Raw genomic sequence first — 15,577 nt, 5'->3', positions numbered from 1 at the left:
GGGAAAAGTATTGCTGTACATCAAGATTATTTGCACTGTTTGCACTCCTTGTTTCTCATTTTTTTGGCAAGGGATGATTGATGTAAAGACTTGTAGCTTTGGATGACCGTTATCCTTCCAATGACCAGTCTGCGGTTCCATGGTGTAATGGTTAGCACTCTGGACTCTGAATCCAGCGTTTCGAGTTCAAATCTCGGTGGAACCTTGAGTGCCCCGAGAGTAGCGTTTCTCTTTTGAAAAAGTGCAGAAACAAGAAGAATCTTTGGGTAAAATCTGTGCTTACCCCCTGAAAGGAGCCAACCAAAGCATACAAACTAAACAAAGCTGTTAAAATCTGGAGCTGGTTTTCTTATGACCAAGCTTATGATTCAACGCCTGGATTACAAAAGGCGTAAACGTTTCACCGAATTGCAAAAGAAAATCAAATGAAAAGCATTGATGTGTTGAAGGAATCCTTTGACTTGGAGAGACAGGACTTTTATAGGACTTATTATAAGCAAGAAATGAAACAAAGAAATGACCACTATAATCCTCTGACAGTAATCTTTGTTGAAACCAATCAATCAGAACTTGCGAGGGGAATCATTTCTAAATGATCTCAATGCATTTGTAATCTGGACAACGTTCTGCTAAGTATATTCTAAACCAATGGGAACGAGAAGTGAACCTGGTTTTGTCTGACCAAGAGTGTGGAAATGTAGGAACAGCCCTAAGGAAGACCACAAAATCACATGCCTGAAGGGGAAAAATATGTTTTTTTCATCACACCATGTCAAAGTGCCCATTATTCACAAGGAAATGCTAACTGCTGGAGAACCCAGCAGGCAAACCACTATCAGGTGTTTTGGGGCTGTGCTGTTGCTCAAAAATAATGGACTGAAATTCACAGGGCACTGCAGACTGTTTTTGACTTTTCCATCCCACTCAAATTTAAAACTATGTACTTGGGCCTCAACACTCCTGCCATGGACACAATAAATGGATACCCTTGGAACATACTTTTGGCTGTAGAGAAAAAGGCCATCACAAAGAAATGCTCGACACCAACCACGCCAACGATCAAAGACTTGACTGACATAGTAACAGACATTAGACATTGGATGAATGGAAAACAGTGACATTCAGGCTTAATTTGGATAAGCACTAATTTGATTGACTTGGACCAAGTAGGCCCCCTATTTTCATTTAAATGTGATTTTGTTTTTATTTTATTTTATGTTATGTTATGTTTTATGTAACTATTAAGTTCTTTTAATTACGATTTTTGCTCCCTGGTCGTGTCCTGTATTGTTTTATGTTTAATCAAAAGAAAAGAAAAAAGGACACACAGAACTAGTTCATTTTCTCGCTACGTTATTCCTGGTTCAATCCCAGGTTTCGGCATGTGTACCTGAATGTTAGTCTTTGCTCAAAAATACAATGAATAGGAATGCTGGGTCTATTGGATATTTTGCGAGATCAGGACATAAATGGCCTGGAAAGGATCTATAAAACATAAACAGCAAGCTTTCGTTGGAACATTGTTAGCATGAACATGTTTGGTAACATGTTTGGTTTCGCTGAATGTTGTACCCAAGACCTTCTGCGTGTAGGGCAGATGTGATGACCACCACACAATGAAACCATGAAGCAGAAGTTTGCCTACTTCAATGCTGCTCTCTTTGATATAGCCCAATGATCAAATGTCATACTTATTTTCAAAACAGGACATCCTGTAGAAAGGTGTGGTTCAACGGTATAGCGGTTAGCGCTCTGAATCCAGAGTTTTTCTTCATTTCTTATTGCAATTAGATGCACAAGTCTTTTATGGATAAGCCTAAATTCTCGTCTCTGTGGCGCAATCGGCTAGTGCGTTCGGCTGTTAACCGAAAGGTTGGTGGTACGAGCCCACCCAGGGACGACTGCTCACCTTGCCAGAGCAAGCAAGAAATACAATCCCAAAAGTAACCACTGTATGTAATTATGTAAGGAAACCAGGAAATCGTTATGGCGCTGCGGCTTCCTTGGTCAAAGGGCCTGTTTAGTAAACAGGAAATGCCTACTCTTTTGTCTATGAAAAATATTTACAAGGACAGAAAAGCCCACAAGAAGAGCCCTCAAACCCATACCTTTCCCCCTCAAGTTTACTGCTGCTACACTTTGCATTAAGAGAGGGAAAAGTATTGCTGCACATCAAGATTATTTGCACTGTTTGCACTCCTTGTTTCTCATTTTTTTGGCAAGGGATGATTGATGTAAAGACTTATAGATTTGGATGAAAGTTATCCTTCCAATGACCAGTCTGCGGTTCCATGGTGTAATGGTTAGCACTCTGGACTCTGAATCCAGCGATCCTAGTTCAAATCTCGGTGGAACCTTGAGTGCCCCGAGAGCAGCGTTACTCTTTTGAAAAAGTGCAGAAACAAGAAGAATCTTTGGGTAAAATCTGTGCTTACCCCCTGAAAGGAGCCAACCAAAGCATACAAACTAAACAAAGCTGTTAAAATCTGGAGCTGGTTTTCTTATGACCAAGCTTATGATTCAACGCCTGGATTACAAAAGGCGTAAACGTTTCACCGCATTGCAAAAGAAACTCAAATGAAAAGCATTGATGTGTTGAAGGAATCCTTTGACTTGGAGAGACAGGACTTTTATAGGACTTATTATAAGCAAGAAATGAAACAAAGAAATGACCACTATAATCCTCTGACAGTAATCTTTGTTGAAACCAATCAATCAGAACTTGCGAGGGGAATCATTTCTAAATGATCTCAATGCATTGGTAATCTGGACAACGTTCTGCTAAGTATATTCTAAACCAATGGGAACGAGAAGTTAACCTGGTTTTGTCTGACCAAGAGTGTGGAAATGTAGGAACAGCCCTAAGGAAGACCACAAAATCACATGCCTGAAGGGGAAAAATATGTTTTTTTCACCACACCATGTCAAAGTGCCCATTATTCACAAGGAAATGCTAACTGCTGGAGAACCCAGCAGGCAAACCACTATCAGGTGTTTTGGGGCTGTGCTGTTGCTCAAAAATAATGGACTGAAATTCACAGGGCACTGCAGACTGTTTTTGACTTTGCCATCCCACTCAAATTTAAAACTATGTACTTGGGCCTCAACACTCCTGCCATGGACACAATAAATGGATACCCTTGGAACATACTTTTGGCTGTAGAGAAAAAGGCCATCACAAAGAAATGCTCGACACCAACCACGCCAACGATCAAAGACTTGACTGACATAGTAACAGACATTAGACATTGGATGAATGGAAAACAGTGACATCCAGGCTTAATTTGGATAAGCACTAATTTGATTGACTTGGACCAAGTAGGCCCCCTATTTTCATTTAAATGTGATTTTGTTTTTATTTTATGTTATGTTATGTTTTATGTAACTATTAAGTTCTTTTAATTACGATTTTTGCTCCCTGGTCGTGTCCTGTATTGTTTTATGTTTAATCAAAAGAAAAGAAAAAAGGACACACAGAACTAGTTCATTTTCTCGCTACGTTATTCCTGGTTCAATCCCGGGTTTCGGCAGGTGTACCTGAATGTTAGTCTTTGCTCAAAAATACAATGGATAGGAATGCTGGGTCTATTGGATATTTTGCGAGATCAGGACATAAATGGCCTGGAAAGGATCTATAAAACATAAACAGCATGCTTTCGTTGGAACATTGTTAGCATGAACATGTTTGGTAACATGTTTGGTTTCACTGAATGTTGTACCCAAGACCTTCTGCGTGTAGGGCAGATGTGATGACCACCACACAATGAAACCATGAAGCAGAAGTTTGCCTACTTCAATGCTGCTCTCTTTGATATAGCCCAATGATCAAATGTCATACTTATTTTCAAAACAGGACATCCTGTAGAAAGGTGTGGTTCAACGGTATAGCGGTTAGCGCTCTGAATCCAGAGTTTTTCTTCATTTCTTATTGCAAATTATGGAAATACCGAGATTCTCGTATCTGTGGCGCAATCGGCTAGCGCGTCCGGCTGTTAACCGAAAGGTTGGTGGTTCGAGTCCACCCAGGGACGACTGCTCACCTTGCCAGAGCAAGCAAGAAATACAATCCCAGAAGGAACCACTGTATCTAATTATGTAAGGAAACCAGGAAATCATTATGGCGCTGCGGCTTCCTTGGTCAAAGGGCCTGTTTAGTAAACAGGAAATGCCTACTCTTTTGTCTATGAAAAATATTTACAAGGACAGAAAAGCACACAAGAAGAGCCCTCAAACCCATACCTTTCTCCCTCAAGTTTACTGCTGCTACACTTTGCATTAAGAGAGGGAAAAGTATTGCTGTACATCAAGATTATTTGCACTGTTTGCACTCCTTGTTTCTCATTTTTTTGGCAAGGGATGATTGATGTAAAGACTTGTAGCTTTGGATGACCGTTATCCTTCCAATGACCAGTCTGCGGTTCCATGGTGTAATGGTTAGCACTCTGGACTCTGAATCCAGCGATCCGAGTTCAAATCTTGGTGGAACCTTGAGTGCCCCGAGAGTAGCGTTTCTCTTTTGAAAAAGTGCAGAAACAAGAAGAATCTTTGGGTAAAATCTGTGCTTACCCCCTGAAAGGAGCCAACCAAAGCATACAAACTAAACAAAGCTGTTAAAATCTGGAGCTGGTTTTCTTATGACCAAGCTTATGATTCAACGCCTGGATTACAAAAGGCGTAAACGTTTCACCGAATTGCAAAAGAAAATCAAATGAAAAGCATTGATGTGTTGAAGGAATCCTTTGACTTGGAGAGACAGGACTTTTATAGGACTTATTATAAGCAAGAAATGAAACAAAGAAATGACCACTATAATCCTCTGACAGTAATCTTTGTTGAAACCAATCAATCAGAACTTGCGAGGGGAATCATTTCTAAATGATCTCAATGCATTTGTAATCTGGACAACGTTCTGCTAAGTATATTCTAAACCAATGGGAACGAGAAGTGAACCTGGTTTTGTCTGACCAAGAGTGTGGAAATGTAGGAACAGCCCTAAGGAAGACCACAAAATCACATGCCTGAAGGGGAAAAATATGTTTTTTTCACCACACCATGTCAAAGTGCCCATTATTCACAAGGAAATGCTAACTGCTGGAGAACCCAGCAGGCAAACCACTATCAGGTGTTTTGGGGCTGTGCTGTTGCTCAAAAATAATGGACTGAAATTCACAGGGCACTGCAGACTGTTTTTGACTTTGCCATCCCACTCAAATTTAAAACTATGTACTTGGGCCTCAACACTCCTGCCATGGACACAATAAATGGATACCCTTGGAACATACTTTTGGCTGTAGAGAAAAAGGCCATCACAAAGAAATGCTCGACACCAACCACGCCAACGATCAAAGACTTGACTGACATAGTAACAGACATTAGACATTGGATGAATGGAAAACAGTGACATTCAGGCTTAATTTGGATAAGCACTAATTTGATTGACTTGGACCAAGTAGGCCCCCTATTTTCATTTAAATGTGATTTTGTTTTTATTTTATGTTATGTTATGTTATGTTTTATGTAACTATTAAGTTCTTTTAATTATGATTTTTGAACCCTGGTCGTGTCCTGTATTGTTTTATGTTTAATCAAAAGAAAAGAAAAAAGGACACACAGAACTAGTTCATTTTCTCGCTACGTTATTCCTGGTTCAATCCCAGGTTTCGGCATGTGTACCTGAATGTTAGTCTTTGCTCAAAAATACAATGAATAGGAATGCTGGGTCTATTGGATATTTTGCGAGATCAGGACATAAATGGCCTGGAAAGGATCTATAAAACATAAACAGCAAGCTTTCGTTGGAACATTGTTAGCATGAACATGTTTGGTAACATGTTTGGTTTCGCTGAATGTTGTACCCAAGACCTTCTGCGTGTAGGGCAGATGTGATGACCACCACACAATGAAACCATGAAGCAGAAGTTTGCCTACTTCAATGCTGCTCTCTTTGATATAGCCCAATGATCAAATGTCATACTTATTTTCAAAACAGGATATCCTGTAGAAAGGTGTGGTTCAACGGTATAGCGGTTAGCGCTCTGAATCCAGAGTTTTTCTTCATTTCTTATTGCAATTAGAGGGACAAGTCTTTTATGGATATGCATCTCTGTGGCGCAATCGGCTAGCGCGTTCGGCTGTTAACCGAAAGGTTGGTGGTTGGAGCCCACCCAGGGACGACTGCGCACCTTGCCAGAGCAAGCAAGAAATACAATCACAGAAGTAACCACTGTATCTAATTATGTAAGGAAACCAGGAAATCATTATGGCGCTGCGGCTTCCTTGGTCAAAGGGCCTGTTTAGTAAACAGGAAATGCCTACTCTTTTGTCTATGAAAAATATTTACAAGGACAGAAAAGCCCACAAGAAGAGCCCTCAAACCCATACCTTTCCCCCTCAAGTTTACTGCTGCTACACTTTGCATTAAGAGAGGGAAAAGTATTGCTGCACATCAAGATTATTTGCACTGTTTGCACTCCTTGTTTCTCATTTTTTTGGCAAGGGATGATTGATGTAAAGACTTATAGATTTGGATGAAAGTTATCCTTCCAATGACCAGTCTGCGGTTCCATGGTGTAATGGTTAGCACTCTGGACTCTGAATCCAGCGATCCGAGTTCAAATCTCGGTGGAACCTTGAGTGCCCCGAGAGCAGCGTTACTCTTTTGAAAAAGTGCAGAAACAAGAAGAATCTTTGGGTAAAATCTGTGCTTACCCCCTGAAAGGAGCCAACCAAAGCATACAAACTAAACAAAGCTGTTAAAATCTGGAGCTGGTTTTCTTATGACCAAGCTTATGATTCAACGCCTGGATTACAAAAGGCGTAAACGTTTCGCCGCATTGCAAAAGAAACTCAAATGAAAAGCATTGATGTGTTGAAGGAATCCTTTGACTTGGAGAGCCAGGACTTTTATAGGACTTATTATAAGCAAGAAATGAAACAAAGAAATGACCACTATAATCCTCTGACAGTAATCTTTGTTGAAACCAATCAATCAGAACTTGCGAGGGGAATCATTTCTAAATGATCTCAATGCATTGGTAATCTGGACAACGTTCTGCTAAGTATATTCTAAACCAATGGGAACGAGAAGTTAACCTGGTTTTGTCTGACCAAGAGTGTGGAAATGTAGGAACAGCCCTAAGGAAGACCACAAAATCACATGCCTGAAGGGGAAAAATATGTTTTTTTCACCACACCATGTCAAAGTGCCCATTATTCACAAGGAAATGCTAACTGCTGGAGAACCCAGCAGGCAAACCACTATCAGGTGTTTTGGGGCTGTGCTGTTGCTCAAAAATAATGGACTGAAATTCACAGGGCACTGCAGACTGTTTTTGACTTTGCCATCCCACTCAAATTTAAAACTATGTACTTGGGCCTCAACACTCCTGCCATGGACACAATAAATGGATACCCTTGGAACATACTTTTGGCTGTAGAGAAAAAGGCCATCACAAAGAAATGCTCGACACCAACCACGCCAACGATCAAAGACTTGACTGACATAGTAACAGACATTAGACATTGGATGAATGGAAAACAGTGACATCCAGGCTTAATTTGGATAAGCACTAATTTGATTGACTTGGACCAAGTAGGACCCTTATTTTCATTTAAATGTGATTTTGTTTTTATTTTATTTTATGTTATGTTATGTTTTATGTAACTATTAAGTTCTTTTAATTACGATTTTTGCTCCCTGGTCGTGTCCTGTATTGTTTTATGTTTAATCAAAAGAAAAGAAAAAAGGACACACAGAACTAGTTCATTTTCTCGCTACGTTATTCCTGGTTCAATCCCGGGTTTCGGCATGTGTACCTGAATGTTAGTCTTTGCTCAAAAATACAATGAATAGGAATGCTGGGCCTATTGGATATTTTGCGAGATCAGGACATAAATGGCCTGGAAAGGATCTATAAAACATAAACAGCAAGCTTTCGTTGGAACATTGTTAGCATGAACATGTTTGGTAACATGTTTGGTTTTGCTGAATGTTGTACCCAAGACCTTCTGCGTGTAGGGCAGATGTGATGACCACCACACAATGAAACCATGAAGCAGAAGTTTGCCTACTTCAATGCTGCTCTCTTTGATATAGCCCAATGATCAAATGTCATACTTATTTTCAAAACAGGACATCCTGTAGAAAGGTGTGGTTCAACGGTATAGCGGTTAGCGCTCTGAATCCAGAGTTTTTCTTCATTTCTTATTGCAAATTATGGAAATACCGAGATTCTCGTATCTGTGGCGCAATCGGCTAGCGCGTCCGGCTGTTAACCGAAAGGTTGGTGGTTCGAGTCCACCCAGGGACGACTGCTCACCTTGCCAGAGGAAGCAAGAAATACAATCCCAGAAGGAACCACTGTATCTAATTATGTAAGGAAACCAGGAAATCATTATGGCGCTGCGGCTTCCTTGGTCAAAGGGCCTGTTTAGTAAACAGGAAATGCCTACTCTTTTGTCTATGAAAAATATTTACAAGGACAGAAAAGCCCACAAGAAGAGCCCTCAAACCCATACCTTTCTCCCTCAAGTTTACTGCTGCTTCACTTTGCATTAAGAGAGGGAAAAGTATTGCTGTACATCAAGATTATTTGCACTGTTTGCACTCCTTGTTTCTCATTTTTTTGGCAAGGGATGATTGATGTAAAGACTTGTAGCTTTGGATGACCGTTATCCTTCCAATGATCAGTCTGCGGTTCCATGGTGTAATGGTTAGCACTCTGGACTCTGAATCCAGCGTTTCGAGTTCAAATCTCGGTGGAACCTTGAGTGCCCCGAGAGTAGCGTTTCTCTTTTGAAAAAGTGCAGAAACAAGAAGAATCTTTGGGTAAAATCTGTGCTTACCCCCTGAAAGGAGCCAACCAAAGCATACAAACTAAACAAAGCTGTTAAAATCTGGAGCTGGTTTTCTTATGACCAAGCTTATGATTCAACGCCTGGATTACAAAAGGCGTAAACGTTTCACCGAATTGCAAAAGAAAATCAAATGAAAAGCATTGATGTGTTGAAGGAATCCTTTGACTTGGAGAGACAGGACTTTTATAGGACTTATTATAAGCAAGAAATGAAACAAAGAAATGACCACTATAATCCTCTGACAGTAATCTTTGTTGAAACCAATCAATCAGAACTTGCGAGGGGAATCATTTCTAAATGATCTCAATGCATTTGTAATCTGGACAACGTTCTGCTAAGTATATTCTAAACCAATGGGAACGAGAAGTGAACCTGGTTTTGTCTGACCAAGAGTGTGGAAATGTAGGAACAGCCCTAAGGAAGACCACAAAATCACATGCCTGAAGGGGAAAAATATGTTTTTTTCACCACACCATGTCAAAGTGCCCATTATTCACAAGGAAATGCTAACTGCTGGAGAACCCAGCAGGCAAACCACTATCAGGTGTTTTGGGGCTGTGCTGTTGCTCAAAAATAATGGACTGAAATTCACAGGGCACTGCAGACTGTTTTTGACTTTGTGTCAAGAAATGAGACATACACCCGATGCTATTCCTTAACACATAGAGAACACAATTCAACTTAGAATATGAAACGACACAGAAAGATCAGACATTTGTATGGCATGCATGGGAGAAAACGCGGGGACTGATCACGCAAGCTGTTGTAAGCAGCTTACGTGATCCTCCTGCGTCTCACCCCCGCGTCTCACCCTGTTATTTCCCATGCTGGTTGGTTTTATTAGATATTCTGGAATAGGCGGGTCACATTTCTCATTGGTCAGCCTCACATCAAGGCACTTGGTATTTTTCCGTAGAGATCAAGCCTTGGGTAAACATTACCCAGACTCCTCTGGGTTATCACCCCCCCTCTGGTAAACATCCTTTGGCCATCTTTACGACCCCTTCACAAATCCAGTTTGTCACACACCCGTTCTTCTCTTAGACTAATGATGCAGATAATATATCACTATTATGCAGATAAAATACATCACAGAAATATAATCATATATTCACATTTTATCACATTTCCCTCCTGTTTATCAAAGCATTAGTCTACTGTCTCATATGCCAAACACATTACTCTTTTCAGTTTTCAACATGTCTTTCATATAGGTGTTAAAATGACACTTTTACACTCAAAAAGTCTATGCACATTTCTCAACATTGAACACACTTCTTTTCTCTCGGCCCACAACATTTCTACAGCATTACTGTCCTAAATTTTGAGTCAGATTGGTCAATCTCTGTAATTTGACAAACAGACAATTTATCTTGTCTATATTTTGTGCGGTGTGATGGGAAATATAGAAGTACAAGCGGAAAGCCCTTAAACCCGCTGCTCTCTGGTCAGTCACTTTGACTCGTCAGGGACCTCTCTGGACACCCCAATAGAATCAAATACGTAGTATCAGGTGCTACTGGGACCAGATTGTCCACTAACCTCTCGCCCTTGACCCTGCGGTATGGTTCTGGGTGATGCTGATCACAAAAGCGATACATAGGCACAACGTCCCACAAGTGTCCCCACATCACCATACGTCCTTGCTTGGTTTCTTAAGAGACCTCCTCCCGCTGCTCGCTTCGGTCACACCTATGACACATATGAACTGGTACATTTCCCATCTCAATTCATAATCTCATTAACATTACATGTAGTTATGTTGTAGCAGATAAAAAATACACTCTGTTCGTGCAAACAACAGTGGCTGTATAATATGCCATTGTGTTTCTTCAGCCTCTGTCATGTCAATTATACATTGTACATTATTACACATCATGCATTTCATAACCTTTCAAGTTGATCACTTATTTGCTTCCCTCTATTCCAGGTCTGTGTATGTTTCATTTCCCGGTATACACAGTTGTGTATGTTGATCGATTGTCCCGATTGTCCCGATTGTCCGGTGCATAATACAGGTGTTCAGCACCCATATTACCGTCATCACTTGATGATGATAACTCGTTGATTCTTTTTCACAGAGTATGGTACTCTGCGCACCGTAGCCTCTGGCTCTCGTTCATCGTAGCAGAGTATAGTACTTTGCCTACACGAATCTGTCTGTCGTCTCTGCATACAGAAACGAAGAATACAAACAAAGTCCTGCGTCTGCGATGTTAAGGATCTGCCGCTGTGTTGTCCAGACATTTCTCTCCACCCATGTTCTCGTCCCTCCAATGGTCGGTGTGAGGACGACACGATGTGGCTCCGTCCACCTTGCTCGTCCACTTGGCTCGTTTCTGTAAACACCACATCTCCAACACGTTCTCTGCGGTGATAAAGTCTTTTCGACAATTCAGTGTATTTCAGTTTTCTTGTTTACAATTTTTTTTTTAGTAATTTTTGATTCGGAATATTTGTTTACACGTACAATAGCCCTCCTTTTTGAGATATGGCTTTGCCCATTTCTCAAACTTCTACATTTAACCAAAATTCAATAATCCAGATAGTTTACAACGTTCACTAATCCAGGATGTAATCAAGGAAGAGATGGAATTGCGTCTGTCACTCCACTCCGCAATGTCACCTCTTGACTTTTCACAGTTCAGTGGTCACATCCCTGGCTGAGCCCCCCTTCCACGGCGCTGGGCCCCCACCCTGTGTGTCTGTAATCCGACACTGCCTCTGCGATCTGTAACTTGTAAATCTGTTTTACCACCATTTGTTTCAAACTCTAAAAGTTTCAAACTCTAAATGTTTGGTTGTCCACGTGTGCGCGCGTATGTATGTATGTGTGTGTGTATGTGCAATACAACTACAAATACATCAAACAATAATAATTATCTCAATAATTCCCCCGTTGAGCTGGCCATAAGGGTCAGTTCACAACTTAGAATTCTTCACATAATTAATAATTTCACATCTCCTCTGTTTGTGTGGCCTGCATAAAGTCACACATCTAATGTAATATGTGCTAATCTTTTATATGTGCTTCAGGTGAGATTCAAACTCAATCTCTCACACCTGCTCATGTGGTGCTTTACAAACATTGTGTATTAGTTTGTTCTAGCAAGTCTATATGTGTATTAACAATCAAAATGATTCTAAACCTTCCCCTTATCCATAAGGCACGTCATTTTATCAGTCTAACCATCTCTTGCCTCCGTCCTGAGTCCTATAATGTTTAAGTCCTATTATCACTGGTTTTCATAACTTCTATAGCGTCTAAATTTAGATGATATTGTCTTATTTAAATCTATTCAATTCTTGATTGAATCTCAACAATCCTTCAGGTATTTACTTTAGAATGTCAAATTCTTTCCCTGTTAATTTTAACTTTTCCTATTACCCATCACGTCAACCCCCCCTGAGGTGGAGTTGCTGTTAATTGTCACTGTGATACGTAAAGATAACGACATCTGCTCCATCCTGAGTCCTCTCCAGATTCTTTGCCAGTCAATAGCCCCTTATCTCTGACTATCTTTATGACTTGGTGTCCTGTTGTCTTTAGTTAATGACCCATTCATGTCTTTCCAAGGAGGACATTGGCACGTCACTATTTAACTTATTCCCTCACTTACGTCTACATCGCAATACGAGGTTTCCTCATGATAATACAAATAAATAAGTTACTGATATAACTTTTCACTTTACTTACTGCCCATTCTACTGTCCAAAAACATCAGTAGTCATTAATTTACCCACATTATCACACCAGGCCTGTGCCTGCATTTGATTCTAAATTTAAAAACACTTCTGTCTTTTCGTCCTGTACTTTGATCTAGTCATGCATTAAGTCCAAAAAATATTTTTTGTCAAATCCAAAAATAAAACAAAACAAAACGTAGGTTTGTTCTGTGCACTCAAAAAAACACGATACCGTAAAAACACAACTTTTGTCATCTATGTCGGGGACAGGAAGTGTCCTGTCTGTGATCACATTCCCCAAAATATTGGCCATCTATAAAAATCTGAATTCATCTTCATCTCTTATCAAGTTTAATGAAATCTTTATAATTGATTGTTGTCAATCAAACAAAACCCTTAAATTTGTTCTACAGACTAAAATTTAAAATAGCTGAGTTTAGTCCCTAATTCATTCATTCAGAGCGTCCTCTGAGTGCTTTCTCCCCATTCTCCTGTCTTGTTGACCCCCCTTATCTCCCCCTCTCTGCCACGTCATCTGAGCACGCTGGAAGTCTCCCTCCAAAATCCTCTATAACTTTTCCTTTGTCTTTTTACAGTTTGGGGTGATAATTCTGGCATTATGTGGTCTCGGTCGTCTGAGAGAAATGCTACTTGCTTTACAGTCACGGTTAATGTCAAGCTTCTAGAGAAAATTCCTTATTAGATTCCTCCGGACATAAACGTGGTGTTTAAGATTCACCCGTGACTGCAAATTTTAGATCTCTCAGAATAACGCCTTGTGACCCTTGATTAATTGTGATTCTCACACTCGTTAGTTAATCACTTATTAATCCTCATTCACACATTCACACTTCTCTCTTACTTACTTCGCTCGTGCACAGCGCTTACATTCACACATATTTCCTCAGTAATTTGAAACTGGGTATTTCCTCAGTAATACCTAACTGCCTTGCTTTATGTGAGAAACTTATCTCGTCCATAAGCCTACAATATTTTTCCAGTAAATATCAAACTAATGCATAAAAACGTTTTATGGCTAACTCTTTTTCACACACAAAATTTTGTCTGACCTTCTTTGTCGCCTGTGTTCTCCTGCTGCTTCGAAACGACGCGCTCTCCTGGCGGAGAATGAGGTGCGATGGGCGGCCACGGGAAAAGTGGACTTCTTTCAGCTGTGCACAGACTTCACCGATTCACCCGTCAATCTCCGCGAAGGGGCTGCTTGTCATCCGGCTCGATAGGACCAGAAAATGTCAAGAAATGAGACATACACCCGATGCTATTCCTTAACACATAGAGAACACAATTCAACTTAGAATATGAAACGACACAGAAAGATCAGACATTTGTATGGCATGCATGGGAGAAAACGCGGGGACTGATCACGCAAGCTGTTGTAAGCAGCTTACGTGATCCTCCTGTGTCTCACCCCCACGTCTCACCCTGTTATTTCCCATGCTGGTTGGTTTTATTAGATATTCTGGAATAGGCGGGTCACATTTCTCATTGGTCAGCCTCACATCAAGGCACTTGGTATTTTTCCGTAGAGATCAAGCCTTGGGTAAACATTACCCAGACTCCTCTGGGTTATCACCCCCCCTCGGGTAAACATCCTTTGGCCATCTTTACGACCCCTTCACAAATCCAGTTTCTCACACACCCGTTCTTCTCTTAGACTAATGATGCAGATAATATATCACTATTATGCAGATAAAATACATCACAGAAATACAATCATATATTCACATTTTATCACACTTTGCCATCCCACTCAAATTTAAAACTATGTACTTGGGCCTCAACACTCCTGCCATGGACACAATAAATGGATACCCTTGGAACATACTTTTGGCTGTAGAGAAAAAGGCCATCACAAAGAAATGCTCGACACCAACCACGCCAACGATCAAAGACTTGACTGACATAGTAACAGACATTAGACATTGGATGAATGGAAAACAGTGACATTCAGGCTTAATTTGGATAAGCACTAATTTGATTGACTTGGACCAAGTAGGCCCCCTATTTTCATTTAAATGTGATTTTGTTTTTATGTTATGTCATGTTATGATATGTTTTATGTAACTATTAAGTTCTTTTAATTACGATTTTTGCTCCCTGGTCGTGTCCTGTATTGTTTTATGTTTAATCAAAAGAAAAGAAAAAAGGACACACAGAACTAGTTCATTTTCTCGCTACGTTATTCCTGGTTCAATCCCGGGTTTCGGCATGTGTACCTGAATGTTAGTCTTTGCTCAAAAATACAATGAATAGGAATGCTGGGTCGATTGGATATTTTGCGAGATCAGGACATAAATGGCCTGGAAAGGATCTATAAAACATAAACAGCAAGCTTTCGTTGGAACATTGTTCGCATGAACATGTTTGGTAACATGTTTGGTTTCGCTGAATGTTGTACCCAAGACCTTCTGCGTGTAGGGCAGATGTGATGACCACCACACAATGAAACCATGAAGCAGAAGTTTGCCTACTTCAATGCTGCTCTCTTTGATATAGCCCAATGATCAAATGTCATACTTATTTTCAAAACAGGACATCCTGTAGAAAGGTGTGGTTCAACGGTATAGCGGTTAGCGCTCTGAATCCAGAGTTTTTCTTCATTTCTTATTGCAATTAGAGGGACACCAACCAACCTGCTAGTCTATAGATGCATAGAAAAGCTGAAGGTTGATTACAAACTTCCGCATGCTGCGCCCAAATTGATGCCAAGTTTCTATGCCTCTCTTCACCTCCGTCTAGCTTGAATGTACTCGTAACCACGGTGAGTCTTGTACATAATGTGGCTACAAGTATTCCAGAAGGACAGACCAGATATTCCCATACCTGGAGTTGAACCCGGGCCACCTGAATGAGAGCCAGGAATCCTAACCGCTAGACCATATGGGAAGGATTTGAGAAGGTAAGAGCTAATTTAATGGTAAAAAAGATAAGATAAGATAAGATGAGATGAGATAAGATAATAAGATAAATACATAAATACCATTGCATGTGATCACAACAGTAATTGCACATG

The 15,577-nt window shown here is 40.4% G+C and overlaps 6 non-coding genes across 6 annotated transcripts; 5 read left to right on the top strand and 1 right to left on the bottom strand.

The window, feature by feature from the left end:
• The first annotated feature begins 133 nt into the window (after nt 1-133).
• On the top strand, nt 134-205 carry trnaq-cug (transfer RNA glutamine (anticodon CUG)). Its single transcript has one exon. It is a non-coding gene; the product is annotated as a tRNA-Gln (tRNA).
• A 2,080-nt stretch (nt 206-2,285) lies between these two features.
• Nucleotides 2,286-2,357, top strand: trnaq-cug (transfer RNA glutamine (anticodon CUG)). The gene has a single exon. It is a non-coding gene; the product is annotated as a tRNA-Gln (tRNA).
• Nucleotides 2,358-4,416: 2,059 nt separating this feature from the next.
• trnaq-cug (transfer RNA glutamine (anticodon CUG)) lies at nt 4,417-4,488 on the top strand. Its single transcript has one exon. It is a non-coding gene; the product is annotated as a tRNA-Gln (tRNA).
• Nucleotides 4,489-6,558: 2,070 nt separating this feature from the next.
• trnaq-cug (transfer RNA glutamine (anticodon CUG)) lies at nt 6,559-6,630 on the top strand. The gene has a single exon. It is a non-coding gene; the product is annotated as a tRNA-Gln (tRNA).
• Nucleotides 6,631-8,694: 2,064 nt separating this feature from the next.
• On the top strand, nt 8,695-8,766 carry trnaq-cug (transfer RNA glutamine (anticodon CUG)). Its single transcript has one exon. It is a non-coding gene; the product is annotated as a tRNA-Gln (tRNA).
• Nucleotides 8,767-15,378: 6,612 nt separating this feature from the next.
• trnae-cuc (transfer RNA glutamic acid (anticodon CUC)) lies at nt 15,379-15,450 on the bottom strand. Its single transcript has one exon. It is a non-coding gene; the product is annotated as a tRNA-Glu (tRNA).
• Nucleotides 15,451-15,577: the final 127 nt, after the last annotated feature.

The sequence above is a fragment of the Eucyclogobius newberryi genome, unplaced genomic scaffold (genome assembly GCF_026437365.1).
Source record: "Eucyclogobius newberryi isolate DKJ021-1_F unplaced genomic scaffold, fEucNew1.0.hap1 SCAF_83, whole genome shotgun sequence".
NCBI classification, from domain to species: Eukaryota; Metazoa; Chordata; class Actinopteri; order Gobiiformes; family Gobiidae; genus Eucyclogobius; species Eucyclogobius newberryi.
This window is presented reverse-complemented; position numbering and strand designations above follow the sequence as displayed.